This window comes from Stegastes partitus, unplaced genomic scaffold (genome assembly GCF_000690725.1).
Source record: "Stegastes partitus isolate 25-593 unplaced genomic scaffold, Stegastes_partitus-1.0.2 Scaffold18, whole genome shotgun sequence".
In the NCBI taxonomy this organism is placed as follows: domain Eukaryota; kingdom Metazoa; phylum Chordata; class Actinopteri; family Pomacentridae; genus Stegastes; species Stegastes partitus.
The window spans coordinates 533,468-552,927 of record NW_007577749.1 but is presented as its reverse complement, the minus strand read 5'-3'; positions in this window follow the sequence as shown (position 1 = coordinate 552,927).

The following is a 19,460-nucleotide window of genomic DNA, read 5'->3' as shown; positions in this document are numbered from 1 at the left end:
TTAATTGGAGATGTGGCTGGCTTCTCCTGCAGTGGGAGAATAGAATAGAATATGAGGGGGCTCCCAGTGGCTCGGCGCATCGCATAACCGGTGACCTAGAAAAGGAACACTGATCACTCCCTGGAGCTGACGGCAGAGAAGCCTCACTCTTAATGAACGCACTCGGCCGAAGTCTGCTGCTGATCACAGAAAGCAGAGGCATTGTGGGTATTTGCGGGACAGACAGGAGCAGTGAATGTGACCCCAGAAGCACAGAGGAAGAAGGGATGCAGGGAGTCGCTGTGGCAAAAGATTCAAGCCAATTTTATTTTATTTTTTTCTTAAATGAAGCCGTGAGACTGACAATTGTCGTGCCACAAGGCAGGACATCATGTAACCTGACAGTGTGGTGCTGAGTCATCACTGGGAGCGAGCAAGACACTGAAGTGTTGAGTCATTACCGGAACTGCCTGACTCTACATACTTGAAACGTAATACTTGGTAACATCACCAAACCAGAACCACTAATAAAGCATGTACACATGATGCACCAGGTCGTAAACATTTTAAAGGCATTTCAATTCATTACAAAACAACAGCTACACTTACAAACCTCTAATGTCACACAGTTGCAGTTTATATGTCGGCTAACAGGAAAATGTTTAACCTGTCGACAAAATGTCAACGGCAGCACACCAGCAGAAAGAGGTTAACTCATACCTACTGGTAACATAAGACAGTTGGTAATACTGTATTTTAACCTCCATTTATAATCACTATAAACATGTATTGAATGTTCATGTGTGCACTATGTAGTAATCAGAGGATATTGTTAAACTGCTCTGCTTGTCAACCTCTTTATACAGCAGCCTCCACTTATGGGCAGCTATAGATAATGAAAAATACACTGATACATAATTTAAATCTGCTTACAACTACATTTTAATGTGCTATTAACCATTTAGTCATTGTTTATATACTGTCTATAAATGCTTAAAAGCATTACCAAGTTTTCCTGACATATTTTTATTGTCGTTCTGCTTGCGTTATTGTTCTTGGGGTTAATGCTCTTCTCATGAAACCAGTCTGATCATCAGACTGCAGATGAGTGGTCAACCCAGCAGACTTTTCCAGTGGCCAGTGCCGATATTGAGAGAGCCCTGCAGCTAATGGCCAATATGTAATGCTGAAACCAGGTTATTGTTTTTTTTTTTTTAATGCACTGATAATCTACAAAAATGCATCAATAATAACATACATAAATATAATGTATCTAAGCTGAATTTACATAAACACAGTTACTGCCTTCATTTTTTGTGCTTGATTCAGTCAAGCAGCACTCAAACTGCAGTGAACTTATTTTACAAATGAAAAAAGTTCATCAAAAAGCTAAACTTTGAAAAAAATCTTGAAAGAAAAATAAAGTTAATAACAGTATTTATCAGCAGATAGCAGAATCTCCTACTACTGGTCTGGTAAATGTATGGATGTCATGCAGAAGCCTTATTGTGTGACTTTCTGAAGCCAACTCACTGCTGTGCTGCAGTTTGTACATCATATAACTTGGCTCATCGAATGACACTAAATCTCATCCTACAACGGTTAATTTTCAAATTGCAACATATGTTTGCTCTACCAAAGCGTCTGTTTTGCAAAGTTTCCTGCTATTTTAGGTCTGCAAATATGTCTGCAGACATATTTTTGTTTGCCAGCCTTGACAGTCAGTGATCAGTCTGTGCATATTATCTCAAAATAGCATTTACAAATTAATCAGTCTCTCACCACTGCAGTTTTTTACAGTTTCTGAAGCAGTAATATAATCAATTTAACAATGATTTACTGGGTAAAGAATTTGCACTCTCACTGCGCCCAGCTACAAAATATATCCAGTGCATTAGCACACTTGGCATGACTTCTGCGGAAGATTCAGTTTAGCCACCCATGCCAGCCCACCGGGATGTTTCTCAGTCCTCCCAGTTGCCACCCTGCCACTGGGACGGAGTGTAACAACATGAGCTGAATAGTCAACTGCACACCTGACATTTACATATGACCTGTGAGACACGCTCAGCTTTAAAAATGCTAAATTTGAAGCACCCCGTTTCCCATCTAGAGGCGATTCTGAGGAAAACAATGGTTCCTGTGCGACACTTGAACATATCCCCTGACCTTCCCACATTGTGTGCTTTATAATGAGGTGAATCAGACAGAGAAAGAGTGAGCCTCCCATTAGTGGTGGGGGAGAAGGACGCCTGCGTTTCCTCCATCAATTAGTACTGCAGCCAAACCAGAGGTGCGCTGCTGATTGCTGGAGGAGCTGCAGTCAGCCGGCAAACCAGCCAGTTGTTTAGTCAGTCGATACGACGGCTTAGTTACCGGGTGACTGTGATTTAGCAGGGCTCAGATGCAGCAACGTAAAGACAGTCCTGGGTTGAAAATGAAGCAAGGCGCTTGCAGTCATTACGTATTCAACTGGTTGGCTGCAGGACGGCTCCACACTCGGAGCCAGGCGGGTGAGCCATTTGCCAGCAATGCTATCTGCCACACTGAGAGATGGTCAGCTAGTTCTCTGATGCAGCCGAGGCATTTTAATCAGCCTTTCCTGCAGGGTTTGGGTTGTTCTTTAGAATGTGTGATGTGAAATAAAAGTAGATGTAAAAAAAAAAATGGGGCCCAACAACATAATTCATTGTGCTCAACTGCAAGATTTTAGCATAGATCACTGCTTCACTAAAGACTTTCCTGGTTGGAAAATGGTGCCAGCTGTGAAATGTAGCAACGTACATTCACTCAAATGCTGTATGTCATGCCGTATTATATTTATAATTCTGCTCTAGTTTTTAATCTCGTATCATAGCATGCTTTGTCATAAATTAATCTATCATAAGAAAATCTGCGACTATTTTTAAAAAATGAATTTTAAAAATATGTAATAATTGCATTGGATCGTTAACACAAGCAAACAATCAATTCATTAAGAAAGTAATTAGCAGATTGATAAGCAGATTACTTTAAACACTAAAGTGCATTTGCTTGATTATACTTGCTGTGTGGTGTCAGTGCTTTACATTTAAGAAAAGGATCCGAATACTTTCACCATCAATGAACGCTACAAAATGCACTCAGTGTTGTTCAGAACTCTCCAGGGTGGGACCTCGAGATAAATCTGAGGTCTTGTGAGATGATTAATGGGTTAAAGGAGAGCAGGAAAAAAGATGTTACACAGAATCGAAATAATTTCTTTGAACACTCCTCTAGTCGTTGCTTTCATACACATTAATTACTTGATAACGTGACATTTTCAGGTTTCAAAGGAAATTCCAGTCGAAATGGAAAAACATACACTTGCATGTATTTAAGCAGTGGCAAAGGGTCACAACAAGTAATCCGCTCAAACACTAAAAATTATACTGCAAATGAAGAAAGTCGGATACATGCTTCATGTCAGTGAGAACAGTGTGGCATTGAATGTATGGCTTTAACAGTGTTTCAGAGGCTCAAATGTTACTATACTGTGTCCTCTTTTCCTTTCAAAGAAAACCTCTCCCCATCCTTTCATTTGTCTCCCCGTTGACGTGCATCACAGCCTTCACATTAATCACCAGTCTGTCGCTCCTTTCTCTCCTCCTCCTGGTCTCAATTTATTCACATTCCTCTCTTTCCCCTTCCTTTACCGTGAATCATGCCTAATTAGGCGCTCTCTAGATCTGATTTTCATAAAAGGCTCGGGGGAAGGAGGAGGAGGGGGGATGGTTTGGTTATGACAATTATTTTTCATAGGCTATATAGAACGGGGACAAAGGATAAATGGTTATTAGTATTCTGCACCTTAAAGAAAATCACCAAAAAGATTCCACTTTGATTCTGAAATTACAAAGAGACGCTGCTATTTTTTTTATTTATTTATTTATTTTTGAATATGCAGGACAGTGTACGGCAGATAACAGGCACGGCTACATTATTGCACATTTGATAGTGCCACTTGGGAAACTGAACATTAGATTTGATAAGAAAATAAGTTAGTTAAATATCCTTTAATAACTTATTTTGGTTTCCTTTTTAAATATTGTAATCTTAACAATATAAAAGATCAATATAGACCCATAAGACACAACAGCGGAGGTATATTTACAGGTTGTTTTTCCATGTAGAACTGATTGAGTCTGCATCTGCCTCTCTTCAGCGCTGGTCTTGTGCAGCAGTAGGCTTTTTTTGTTGCAATTAGTGGCTACCATGGTTGCAAGTGCAGCACTCTTGAGTGAATCCTTATTAAAAAAAAATGGCAAAAACAAACTCCCAAAGATAGTCGACATCAACAGAATATGCCTTGGTTTTACAATTTGTTGGGAAAAAGAAAACTTAAAAGGAGAAGTGATCCCAGAAAATTAACATCATTACCCATAGACACACACACAAAAAAAAACCCTGCATATGTTCCCAACACACACACACTGTCTACCTTTTAAGGATTGAATAAATGAAGTTTCTACATTATTTAGAATGTATGGGCCGATCGTCCCATTGATAGCAGCAGTACCTAACAGCCTCAGGGCGGATGCAGGGGCTGAGAAAACATTGGTTTAGGTGGGGAAGATCCGGTGATGTCGCTGTATTAGAAACACACACACACATATATTCATGTACACTGATGATGTCTCCTGCCATATTGAGTGGCCTCCATTGTTTACGGCCCCCTGGACAGGGTCTCCAGATGGCAGGGGGCCTATTACTGCGGCCCCTACTGCGAGGGCCCCACTGTGGATGTGCGCATGTGGCTATCTGTGAATGTGTGTAGATGCAAATACACGGAGCAATCAAGAGGCATGTTCCTCCCAGTGTTTGTCTGTCTATATGACTGCAGGGCAGGCCGTGTCTGTGTGTGTGTGTGTGTGTGTGTGTGTGTGTGTGGATGGGGTTAGGGTGAGCCAGAGGCGACATAAAGTGAGACACCACTGTGACATTCCTTCAAAGCCCTCATCAGAGCTTTTCCCCCTACAAAGAAGAGTGCAGTGCAGCGTCCCTCCGGGGGATTACCTCGGCCTCGGTCATTAGGCCTCAGCCAAATGGCCCTGAGGAGACGCTGGCTGGATCTATAGCATGAAACACATACAACACTCTCACAGCCGTATGGTGCACCCAGCTCATGAATATCATTACATAGTAATGGAGGATAACTACCCAGGGATAACGCCCAGCATCGCACAATATGTTTTGCTGTCGAGGCAGGACGTTTAAAGATTCTTGTGTTTTGGACTTGAGTGAAATCTGTAATGTTATAGTTGTGAAGTGAATTTGTTAAACTTACACTGCAGCCCACGAGCAAGATAAAATACTGTTAAATTAAAAGCATGCGATGTCCTTTCCAGCGACTGGAAAACACATTCGTAAGGAAAAGCGCAGTTTCATCTAATGTAGCATCTTTAAACATGTAGGAGGAGAGAAGAAAAAGAAAGAGGACAAATAAAGAGAAGAGAAAACAGCAGCCTGTCAAGTCAGGTATTTGTGTATTTTGTCATCTCTATCAGCTCTCACTGACGACACCTCTGACCTTTATCAGTGATGGAGCCTACTGATCAACATTACCACGAATTGATCGCTAGAGGAAGAACAGGCATCGATACTGCGATCAATCTCCGGAGGTCACTGAGGCTGGGTACAAACAGAAGGCTTGCATCAGGATTATGGCAAATTGGATTTAAAAAGATTGGTACGGTGGTGATTTATTACTAAAATCAAGCAGCTGTGTGAAGGAAAGTGCTTCAATTAATAGAAATGGTAAGATTTATTTGAGAAGACAAAAAAGAGTTATGGTTTATGTAGCTTAGAACAGACAGAGAGATGTAAGTCGTTTTTAAGCAAAACTGTACTCTCACATACAAGGTGATTGTCTTCACTTGTGGACTGTTGATAAAAAAAATAAATAAATAAAAAATGGATGTGAACTTGGACTTTATTTTGTACTTCTGGTACTCTTCGATATTTTTTCCTGCAGTTTCCTAGATCCTACTGTGTGATATAACAGACTCATTTATGTCTTCATACTCAATCCAGTGTGATTTAATACATTTTATTTTTATAAAATCTCGCTTTTTTCCATACTGTGTCCTGATCACTTTGAAATTAACACAGCATCTTTACTGGCTTGCCGTGTATTTTTGTGTATTATTTGCACCACTGATCAAATGAGTATCCTCATCTGGATAATACAAACTTAAGTTGATTCCAAATATTTCACAGTGTTGTTCTGACAAACATTGTTTCTAACAGTAACACATCAGTCAGTTTGGTGCTGGATGTTGCTTTTATTAAAAAAAATGCTTTGAAATATTGATCCTGAGCCAGTTCCTTGACCTAAAAGGGAATTCTGCAGCATGCACACCACCCAGACACACAGATGAACATAGTGGGTACAGAATTCAGAAACAGATCAGTATATATTTCCTGCCACCACAGTGACATATCTGGACTGTTGAGACAATCCATTACCTGCAGGATAGCTGACAGGACGTGCTGCGACGCTTCCCTTTGTACTGTACAGCGGCATGCTGACATTTCAACATAATGGTGCCAATAATGCATTCATCTGTTCACTGTTTATGGACGAGCAGTCGGGGGTGATATCATGATATGTACCTCAAGCTGATGCTGCTGCATCTTTGATGGGGAACATTTGACTTTTAGCTTGTGGATAAACACCAGATTGAAATGTAAAAGGAGATGTGGCTTTAATATATATATTTTTTGTTCCCTTTTTTTTTTTTTTTACTGATGTATGGAAATTCAGAATAACAGCATCTTAATATTCAAATCATTTTAGTACAATGAGATGATTTAAAACTTTACTGAAGTCCTTTTTTTTTACATCTGTGGTAATCCTAAAAGCTTTCTGTAGTTACTTGTAGTAGTTCACCCTTTTCTACCATCATCATCACCATTCCTTGCATTGCTCTGCCTCCCGTTCTCCTTTTCAGTCAGTGATAAATTATTTACTCACACTATAGATCTACAAGCTCTCAGCGCGTTGCAGTTGCTGAGTCTCGTCGCCCAGGGGCGGAGGAAGGGGGTGGGGTGAGACGGGTGGCCGGGCATTTTACGAAAGAGCGAGCAAGCGAGGCGAAAACGCAGCGCTCTCCAAAGGTCATCGCCACCCACTGGGTCTCCTGTGATATTTTCATTACTGAGGTGAAAAAAGAGAAGTAGAAAAAAAAAAAAAAACGCCCGCTCCACTGCACTCAGCTCTCTGTGTACGTGCACCACCTTCAGGCCTGCCGCAGTAATCCCTGGTGGCAATATTATTATGTGGTAGTGTCATGCATGATGGAGGGGAAAGGAAGAAGGACGGTTTTCAATGTGTGTGGACGTGTGGCGGTTCAAGAAAAGAGAGGGGAAAACGTGAGGAGAGGGGAGAGTGATAAACAGGAAAGAAGAAAGAGAAGAAGAACTGGGAAAGCTACTGAGAGGAAAAAGGAAAAAAGAAGAAACAGAATCAGAGGAAGAAGGCGGGGAGAGAAACTGAAAAACCAAAATAAGAGACGAAAGGAGAGGGAACGGAGATGGTGGTAAGAAGATAAAGGAAGGTAGAGAGGTGGGAGAGAAAGAGGAGAAATGAGAGACTTCATTACAGCGACGTGCCTCCTGCTAAAGCTGGAAATCAGATAGGCTCTGATTGTTTTTTCTTAGATACACTGTAATCTCGATGATCTCCAAACAGTGCTGTAATTGGATTCTTCTGGGATGATCAGAAAAAAAATGTCCTATTAACTGCTGTCTTTTTGTCTCCGAACAACAGGACCAAGAAAAGGAAAGAAGATAACCGAAAAGATAGAGAAAGGTTTGGCTTTTTGTTCAGATGTATGATAAGAAATTAGATTATTTTGTAATTATTAGGCCTTAAAATGTTAGATTGTGAGTCCGACATTGTGATGCTGAGATGTATTCATTACATTAGAGTAAATCCTGTACGGCGCAGAAAGATCCATTGATAATTTAAACATGTAATTCTTGAGGATGTTTGGTGTGCCTGTAAATGTCCACTGACTGATCAGCTGGGGCTTCACCTAAAGGAACAGTCTGACATTTTGCACATTCTGGTGAAGCGTTACATGAGAAGATCAATGCTAGTCTCATGGCTGTATTGTAAATATGAAAAATATAAAGTCAATGTTCTTCATAAAGAGAAAAATTGCCATTTGGTGAATTGTTGTTTTCACGCTTGCGATCCATTTCTAGTGTTTGTACGAAGTAAAGTAAAGCAGCTGCTAGCCTTATATTTACCATGTAAATATATATCTAAACTCTCCGTCAGGAAGAGAAGAGACGCATTTCTTCAAGTGTCAAACTAATCTTTTGTACAGAAATGTATGGTTAAATTTGGTTTATTTCCCTTTAATGTGGCTTAACTGTAAACTAGGAGTCACACCAAAGCATACATTCAGCCGACTCACGGGAGGTCCCTGCAACATTCATGACTTTTGCATGAATCATTTTAAACATTTGTTCCAAGTAAGACTAGAAGTAGATACATTCACGTGCAGGGTTGCAGTGTGATTGCAAGTCAACGTTTGTTAGTGAACTAAACTGAACACAATATGAAATGTTAGACTGACTTAATGAAAAATTTCATCATGCTGAGAATATCATCAGCTAAACAAATAGCTGAGAAGTAAGAAACAATACCATCGATGTAGGAGGCTGCAGCTAGGGTTTTATTAAGTAATACAGGCAAATAAAAACAGTTGGTGTACTGAACTTTTTTACTTGACTTACTTGTGCCAAGCAAATGAAACTGTATTCGAAACATGCATTCTGGGGCAAAGCTGCAGAGTAGGCAGAGGTCAAGCTTATCTAATAGACTAGGCCACCAAGATGGAGCTAAGCAAGCCTTTATGTACTATTTAGTAATGATTGGAACTTCAAGTACTTAAAAAAAATATATATAGAAATTTCATTTGGGTTATGCTGAAAGTGGACGTTCTATTCTCTCACTTGGAGAGAATCAAGTGGTGGAGCATCGCTTTGATGTGCTCCAGCAGCGCTACACCTTTCTGTGTTAAGATCTCCATCCAGGGGGAACCTATTGATTGACTGAATTACCGGCACATTCATATGTGCATGTTAACAGCAACATTAGTGAGAAATGTGACAGGCTAAATTAAAAACCTGCATTATTCTGTAAGTAGTTGTACCTGCTGTATGTGATCAACATCACACACTGGACATTTTGAATAATCGAACTTTTAGGTGTAAAATATTAAGTGAATATTCACTTTGCAGCCCATTATTGTTATCAAGTGACCTCTTTGACTAGATGTTATTGGGATTTTTTTTCCCCTCATTTTTTTATTCTAATAAACAACAAATGGATCCATATTTCATTTCCAGCTATAGTTACTTAAAGGATTTTCACACTGAACCTACTATTTTCACAGTACCATGATCTGTTCCATAGTTTGTTGTTGCTGGGGGGGGGGTCAGTTTTTTTTTGTTTTTTTTTTGAAAGTTGGTCATAAGATATTCTTTGGAAACTCATAATTTGAACAATTACAACCACAGTTTTTAGACACAACCATTGTGAACCAAGATTTTACAGTTTCAAGGTATGAAGCTGGTGAAATTAATATCTAATCATTTGTGGGTCATCTTATCGAATAGAGGCATATTTGTATTATAAGTAGGAAAGTAAGAGTTCCAGTGTTATCAGAAGAGGGATGTATGAACTTGTGAATATAAAGCATTCAAACAGCCCAAATCCTGAAAAGATCTGTCACAAAACATTCTCCTATTCTGTTCCATTTCAGGATAGCTATATTTGCAAGACAGAAAAAAAAAACTAATAATGATCCTGAATGTTGGAACTTTTAAACATTTCTAATATGTTGCAGATTTCTCTGATGAGCTTCTTCAGTGTATTTTTCCTAGTGTCATAAATTATGAATTACTGTATGCATTTATTGCGAGGAGATCACTTTACAAAAGGATTCTTCTCTAATGATCAGCACTCAGAGGTCATTGTGTTTCCACCAACATACAGCACAAACATACATAAATGCACACAAAAACAAACATCTGCCACAAAAAAATGTTTGCATACCGCACACCAAAATAGATTCACTTTTAATTATATGCCAAGATACTGTACTTTGAACATTTCTCATATAACCCTGAAGCAATTACTGTCACTGAAGGTGTGTGAAATTGGTGTAAAAACGCTAAAGCTGACTGTTAATTAATTCTTCCTTTGAAATGGCATTAAAACTCCCTTGAAAATATAAATCCCTAATTGGCGTAGTAAACTCTTACAGGGACGGCGAGGAGGATATAAACCGGGCCGAGCAAAACAACTTTGCTGTAACAGGTTCATTGGAAAGCTTTCATCCGTTAACGTTTTTTCATTTCCCCCCTCTGCCACGGGGCGGGGAAGCGGGCGAGTGGGGGGACGGCGGATGGTGCAGAGCGCTTTTAAATTTCACTTTCCCTTACAATCCCAGCTTTATTTTCTTTCTCTTAACTCAACTGCTCCTTTCCTTTCCATCTATTTCTCCTGTCTCTCTTTCTCCTTAGATTCCTTTCTTCTGCAGCCAATCCTTTTAAGGCTTCCATTAGAGCTTCAAATCAAGTGATGTTTCTCTGATGCCAACGCCTGTTGGAACTTCTTTCGGGGCATCTATTGATCTTTTGGGCCGTAACCATCTCTCTCTCTCTCTCTCTCTCCTTCTCAGTCTCTCTCTATGTCTCTCTATCTCATTAAAGAGGACCACAGGGAGTTCTTCTGTCCCTGCTGGTCTGACCCTTTATTGAGGCTGGCACATCTCTGGCCCTGAACCAGCAGCGTCACCTGTTAGTAGCGTAGTGCCACCATCTCCATTCTCTCTCTGTTTTTTGTTTTTTTTTGTCAAGGAGATGCATACATGAGGCTTGTCATTTGTCGAGCTAAGAACTTTGATGCTTCCCCTCTCACAGCAAATAAAAGCTGCTGAAAACGTAAGCCCTTTGTTCCATTAGAGTGTTCACTTCTTGTGCCGTTAAATTTGTTTCCACTCTGGAAGTTGAGGCCAAAACGCGGCAAAGCTCTTATATTTCATTTAGAAAGTAGAATCTCTGCAGGGAGAGAGGAACTTAGCCTAGAATGGTAATGTTAGGACTAGGAATGTTCACGATTAATTGTTAATCAGTTCATTGCCAGTAATAATTTACCCAATTAAAAATATGTTAATGGACAATGGAGACGTTGAGGGAGGTGCAGTGTAAAAGCCAGTTCATACTTCTGCCAGCAAATGAAATGCTTGTTGTAAAAGGAGAAGATTTGCCACTAGCTAATTCTGACCTTTATTTGAAGCAGTCGCTGCCAGACTTTGGAGGTGCTTTAATTTGTGTGTGCTTTCCATAGATAGTGTCCATACACAGTGTCAACCACTACATTCTCCAGAAACCCTGCGCTCGATGCTACACATTGGACTCTACACTCCCCAGGCACGATCACACTGAAGTAAAGCCCAGAGAGTAAACTAGCTGTTATATCCTGCAACAAAAGCAAAGACACAACAAGTTTTTAGAAACATCCATGGATGCTAATGTGGGTTGTTCTGTGTTTGATTTGAGGGCCAACGTCACTGTCTGCATTCCAGACCATTGTATACCTGTTGTACTATGTATGTAACCGCATGCATGTCTGCACTGGAGCCTCTTATTGTTTAATGTGATAGAGTTACAAGTGTGTTTGCTGACTTCCTGTAAGAGCACACCTTCCCACTGTCTGAGGAAGACAAAAGTTACTACTTGCCTGGTTCTTCTAAGTGTGTCGTGTTCATGAACGCTGTAGCATTATTTGTCAAAATTCCACTGAGTGATTGTCCAGTAGTCGTCCACCTTGGCTAACTACCTGAGACTCGTGCTTATACTGAACCACTATGTTGAATAGAACTAGAAAGCAGCTGAGGGGTTCACGCAGGCTGGGAGCCTCACGACTCATAATCACTCATAATTTTGGATGCTTCCAACAAATCAGCAACACTCCCCCGCTTTGATTTTAAATACATTCTAGCATTTCCTAGAATGAAAAAAATGGTGCGTCAGCAGTTGCGGAAATCTGTTTGACGTCTGAACAGCTGTTTCCAGCAGCTGCAGTAACATTAACTACAGGAAACAAGTCATTGTGTTGTTAAGGCATGTGCCATATTTTACAAAGAACCAAAATGACTTCAGTCGACTGTAAGGAGATCGGGACAACCTATATCTATGTGATAATGTTACATGTTATTTGCCATTGAAACTCAAAGTCCTTCTTGGCAAGTGTTACAACTCTACAGCCATTTTTGTGGTTATTCCAGGCTAACAACAGCAGGCTACTATCTAAAATAAAATGGGGATAGAGCAAATGAATAAAAACTGCATGTACAAATTTACCAGTAAAATCTGCTGCAGGGGAAAGAAAGGCTTTGGCTTGTTGGTACTTCTTTAAACCAATTACAGTCGTCAGGGGTGGGGCTGGTTAAAGCATGCAGCTTCGGTGTACCTTCAAAGCAGAGACAGATGGAATCCTTGTGGTGGAATATTTGCGTGCAGGGAGATGAGCACTGTGATTAAAATGGATAATCCACCACAACAGCTAACAGAGCTGCTGTACTGAACAGTCCAAATCCTCTGCAAAACCTGTTGTTTCAGTTTCAGTTTCAGTGTGGTAGGTTGCTGCCTGGAAGTTACTGTTATTGATTCCCCAGTTAAATAAAATGGCAACACACAGATAGTATAAGAGGAAGCATGCCCACTTGAATGATCGGCCAATGGCAGCCTACATCCAGTGAGTCAGACTACTTCACCCATAAATCACAGTCATTGTTGTCCACAGCTTGTACTTGGCATGCACAGTTTCATGACCTTATATGAGAAGCAGATGACTGAGCATTTGGAGGCAAGATCAACATGTGACGCAACCACCATCTTTGGCTTTACCAAATTCTCCCATAGTTTTCTATTCAGGGTTCTTCAAGCAGTGAGTCTCTCCTTTATACCGTCTCTGTGAAGACTACAGCTCCTTCGAAAATTAAATCAAAAATGGATCAGACTCTGACCTAATTCTTCAATGTGTCCAACACATGTAGTCTGCTTTACTCCTTGACTTGAGGTCAATTTTTGCTGTGCTTGAAACCTTGGACTTTGCCTACCCAAATGTGACACAGTGACAGACAGGAGCTCTGCAGTTTCTATATTCAATTCAGTTCAATTCAATTTTACTTGTATAGCACATTTTACAATGCGTTATCACAGAGCGCTTAACAAATTAAGGTATAGACCTTACAAATTTAACAGAGAACCCAACAATCCAAAGTAGCCTTTGGACTTCCTCAGAGCAAGCGGTTGGCAACGGTGGGAGGGAACCAAACCTCCCCCCATATGAAGCTATCCGCCTTTTGCAGTGGTTGTCCAGGCTGGTTTAGTGAACTCAGTGTGACAGCTGAAACTGGCAACAGAGTGAATGTAGTGCAAAACTGAAAACCAGCACTGCAGATCAGACCACGTCAACAATAAAACATTGTTTCTTTTTTACTCACGGAAGTGTTTTCTGAATGCACCTGCATAGTCCAAGGGAAGAAAAGGGAACAAACAGAGAAATTACTAAAAATGCAAATCTATTCTTTGTGGTAATTTTGCCCAAGTTAATGCACGTTAAAAAATAAATAAATAAAAAAATTAAAAATAATAATTTGAAAAAAGGTTATTCTGAATCTGGGGCAAACATTTTCATTTTGGTCCAACTTTATCAAACCTTATTCAAACTGATCTTCCCCATATATTTTATGTACTGCTGTATTGTTTTTATCTTAAACGTTCCCCTTAAATGCTCTTTCTCTTACCCTCACCTTTTGCCTCTTATGTCCCTCTTTCCTTGCTCCATTTATTCCTCTTTCACCGTCGCATTTGCACCACTCTGCTTCTTCACAGCTTTCTTTCCCGATCTCTTTCCCTTTCTTTGACCACCATTTGAATAGCAGTGGCCAAGGTTATTTGGCAGCCGCCACAGAGCGCATTTGTTTGTCCCTCTCTGCAACTGAAGAAGACACTCTGCTATTCTAACAGACTCCAGAAGAGAGTCCTTTGAATTGGTTTATAAAGAAGGCCAGCAGAGTCCCTCTTTCTCTCTTTCCTCTCTCCTTCTCTGCCTTTGTAGATGCTGACAAAGGAGTCTCTCTGTGTTTGCCATGGGACCAGATGTACCCAGGCAGTAGACAGGATGCTAACCCCTGGAAGCCCTTATGTTCCTCCTGCTATAGGACATTAAAGCTACACTTTGGCAGCTTTGCATGTTGGCAGCGAAATACAGAAAGATGCTGTAAATACCGAAAACGCAACTGAATAGAGCAAGTTGCTGCAAATACGGGAAATGCAACTAAATACAGAGATGAGCTGCAAATATGAAAAACACAATCAAATATAGAGAGGAGCTGTAAATAGAGAGAACACATCCATATGGAAAGGCATTGTAAATATAGAAAGTATAGTCAAATACAGAATCATGTCAAAACTCACAATGCTTAGTTACACACTGTGTTCAAGGTGGGGTTGTATTGGACTGTACTGGATTTACTAAATGCCTCATTATTTTGTCAACCAATATTTATATACTACAGAGGCATCTTTTAATCATGACTGTCTAATTACAAAAAGAATTATGAGAAAATGGCAGTCAATCATTGTTTTTTTGGTCAAATATTTTAAAAAGTTTAGGTGAAAGTCCTCACTTGTGTGAACAGATGCAACTTATTGCAAGGAACAAGAAGTATAATGTTTCTGTGGATGCAATGGGCTACATGGTGGAGAGCAACATGACCCCGCTTTTATATCTGTCAACATTTTGGGAAATGAAATATGGAGAATTAACAATTAAAGTTACTTTTTGCTCTGTACCAATAAGTTCACTGACAGCTACCACTGAGATACTTTAAAACTGAAGAAATCTGAAAATCATGATGATTCTCATGCAAGTTCTGAATAGTTCTGGTGTCAGTTCCATTTGTCTTTTGTACATTATCACATACTTAAGAAGAGCAAAACACTGGCGCATAAATCCAACCCTTCCACTAACTACAGCCTCAAACATTGTGAAATATCACCACTCCCACCTTAACACAACCTACAACATTAAATCATATCATTTCAGAACAAATGTAGGATTACATTGGATGCATTGTAGTTGTAGCATCTCATTTAAAAACATTTACAACTAAAACTAATACTCATACTTGAGTTTGATCTCACTGAGCTCTTGAGTGTGAGACCAAAGTAAATGCATAGCATACTTTTTGACATTTAATGCAAAGCTTAACAAAATATACAACGTTTATGTAAATTTGCATGTTGTACAGTGTTTTTGATGAATTGTCTCTTTACGTGTGTATTTTTTTGTTGCTGCATCAGAGGTGTCTGTCTCTTTTTTGCGATGTATTATTGAAGCTTTGTGTATTGAAAATTACTTCCCCCCCCCCCGAACATGCTCCATAGATCTCGCTTCATCTCCAGACACGGCAGACCTGACATCGTCACAGTGGCAGAAATTCATAAACGCTAATTAGTCTCCTCATATATTTCCCCCTCCTTCTGATTCTACATTGTTTTCAAAGCATAACCATATTCATATAACCTATTCAAAGCACATAATCAGCCGTAATTGCTAAATGAGTCATGCAGAGATAAAAGACATTGGAATAATCCCACTTTTTAAGGTATCATCATTCGTGCCGTTCCCTCTTTCTCACATGCACTGTAATCCAGCCCCCTGTTGAAGGCCTGACTCCAGCCACCAGCTCTCAGTGCAGCCTCGTATCCCTGCTGCTTGATGCACACAACAGAAAAACAATCTCACAGTTGGACTGAAGTCATGCAGGGGTCAGCGGCTCCCTGTGAGACGAGTGGGAATGTTTTCAGCCTCTGCTGGCTGACAGGGAAGCATCAATGATGACGGGTCTTTGGGTAACAGAGATGTAGCTATCTACAAATATAATGGTAATATTGTTTGTGTGCAACGACGTTCCTTTAGGCAGATATACAATGGCTTAATCATCACAGGGGAAATTTCCACATTCCCTTTACTGAGCCAGGAACATATTGCAGAGAGCAGTTCCTGTTTTATTTCATTCATTAGCTGAGCTTGATGTCTTTTATTTTGGCTTTTGTATTGTATTGGTTTGATTTTCTGTTGTGTTTAGGAGCCAAGTTTTATTCAGTAATGTTTGCTGGCTTTAATCTTTTTTGTGCTAAATGCTGGAACTGGTTTACCCCAACTGCACTGTACCTTTCATTTAATAATATTTAGTTTAAAGTTTAACTGAAGAAAACTAAAGACAGAATTTTTCTGTCACACTTTTCTACAAACAACAAGCACTCATGGACAGCCATGCAGTTCCCTTAACTAAAAAAACAAAAAAAAAGATGATGATGATGATACAAAAGGCCTGTTGTTTAATGTTTCTGACAATAATTTTTATTTATGCGTTGTATGTACTGTGTTGGCTGTTACTTTAGGGAATTACAAAATGCAGAAATTGAAGTTGAGAAACCTTACCTGAGTTACACATCAGGGATTCAGATTTCTGCTGGTGTTTTCTTTGGTTGTTTGGAAGTTGCAGGTTCCCATTTGCCATCAAATGCACGATAAAGCTATTGCTTCATTCAGAAGATGTCATTTGTGGTTTGCAGACTGATGTTTTCTGCTGATAGTAATTCTATTTATAGGACATATTGGAAAAGAAAATGGACTTGATGCATCCATATTTTCCTGTCACTAATTTGGTCAGTTGAATTTGATTATTTTATTAGGACCATATTGATTACATGTTTTTGCAGATCTGAAACAATATCTGAAGCAGCACTACTTTGACATTACTGAAGGCCACATTGTTTTCACTCATTTAATTGTAATGTTCTTTAAAAAAACAAAGTGTTAAGCACATTTTTGGATTGTTTTATTTGCTGGATTCCCTAATCCTCTAGTTTACAGCTGTTGGCTAACATCCTAATAAACAGAATTTTAGATCCAACTCTAACAGGAAAGCTTTGCTTTTTTTTTCTTTTTCACCAGCATTGATCTTGCAGGTCTGGATTTTAATCTCACCAGTGTGCTTAACAATCAGGTCCAAGATTCCTGAAATATAACATAGACAGCACACATCTTTATAGTAAAAAAATAAATTCAAAAAATAAATTAAAAAATATGGTTATAAAGAATGTTGTTTCACCATATATGCACAGATAAAACAGTATGTTTAAATGTAAACTGATTTGATTCTTTGGTTTCTGTGTTTTTTTTAGTTGAAAACATATAAATAAATTTCTAACACTTTTAACAGTTTCTTCATAAATTACCTGATGTCTGTTTAAGAGATATATCATGTTGAGACAATATTTCAAATAATGTTTTTTACACAGTTACAAATTAGCGCTGTAGTTTTGTGAGTTCATGCCGCTGTCGTCACCACTCAGAGGAGGGAGAGGAGGGTAGGCGGGTTCTGCCTACATCTCCTGTTGCTCTTTTCCCTGTGCTTTCTTCTTCTGCATTCAACAACAAGCTCATTAAACTGCGAGCAAACTGACATTTCACCCCAACTTCTCCCTCTCTCTCGTTTCACATCATTAAGTGGCAGCGTCGGGCTCAAAGGTAGCCGGGCAAACTCTTTGAGAGAAATGGCTTCACTGGCAAGCGGGCGTTTTGATGAGCTTGTCACTCCCTCACCCCAAACATGCCTCATTAGTAGTTCAGTCGAAACACCTATCTGCACCCCCCACCCTCCACCTCCCATTCCCCCCTCCTCCCTATTACTCTCTCTCTCCCACACACACACACACACACACACACACACACACACACACAGAGTTTCTTTTTCTTTCTGCCTCTCCCTCCATCTCCCATCTCCCTCTTTGGCCCCCCTCCTGTTTTCCAGCACTAATTAGCTGGCTTCTCCCTCTTCTGTGCTTCCCCAGTCACATCTCAAAGGGAGACGGATATGATTTTTCTTTAACCCAAAGGCCAACTTAATCAGCTGAATTAATGACTTTATTACTCGTTAGGCTCCAGGCCATGCAATGCATTTCTCTCCAATGCCCAGTGCTCCTCTCTCTCTCTGTCTGTCTCTCTCTCTTTCTCTCTCTCTTTCTCGCTCCCCCTTCTTCCTTTACCCCCTGCAGGAATTTTTACATTTCAAAAATAGAAATAAGACAAGAGAACGAGTGGCGTGGAGACTCTGGCATGGGTGGCAGGGAGACATTCTGAGAAATATAATAATTGAACAGATATGGGGTTACAGGTAGACCCTAATGTCTACTATTAGCTGCAAGTCATTTATGTAAAAGCAGCAAAAGCGTGGGTGTCTCCAGAAGAAGAAAAAAGTACATAATACATAAGAAAAAAAAAATCCTTTTTTTTTTTTAATAATCATGTAATCTCCATATCCAGAGGTTAAGCAAGGAATATCTGGTTTTTACAATTCTTGTCACAACAGTAACATCCATTCTGGTATTTAAATATTTTTAAATAATTAGCACTCGTGTCTGTCAAAGATGGAAAATGGCAACACGAACACACACAGAAACACACACCGTAAAATCACTGCCAAGCTCAACATCTATAAACGCTCCTTTTTTTAATGGCTAAAATACGGTAATTAGTTGATACATCAGTCTGTCAGTAGATGTATTACCACAATTGAAAAACACCAATGATAAGGAGATGCGCCATTAGTCTTCTCATTTACTTGACAAACTCGAACAGAGCCCAAGGCCTATACATTGAATTAGGTTCATCTAGTGACAACAAAATAATGAGGCGGTTTTGCAACTCGAACACCAGCATTGGGAACTCACTTGTTGTGGCCAGAGGAAGCAGTAAAGCTCAGAGACACCTGTGCACCGTGTGTAGAGAGCAGAAAGGTTCTGTTAGTAGTGTAACTCTGGAGGCAGAGTAATGCTGTAGATGGGTGTAGGGTTTCTGGTTTGATTGTCCTTTCCTTGTTTAAAACAGTGACAGTAGCTACTGTATGTGGTCTTTTGCAAATTTTTGTGTGAAAGAATTTCTGGGTTTATTTTGAACAGTGAACAAAAGGTGCTGTTTCCAGCTACCTGTAGTTCTCTGCGGCATTCCAGACTATAAGTAGGGCCAGGTTAAATTGACAAGGACCCTAGGATCAATCATTTGTTGCTGAACTCCACAACACATTTCACACACATTTCACACCTTCCATCCCGTACAACTGACATGGCCATGTCTTTGATGAGGCAAAAACTCACCTGTTCCATCATTTCAAATGTGAATATTTGCAGTTTCTCAGATTTCTTTGACTGTAAAACTTACATTTTTTAACTGTTGGTCATACATTTATTTGAATATGGATACATTATTTATCCTAAATGAGTCGATATTAACCGTAGCGTTGGCAGACCAAGGCCTTTGGGTCCATTTTACCAAGTTGGTAACCTGGCCTCAGGTAAAGCAACAT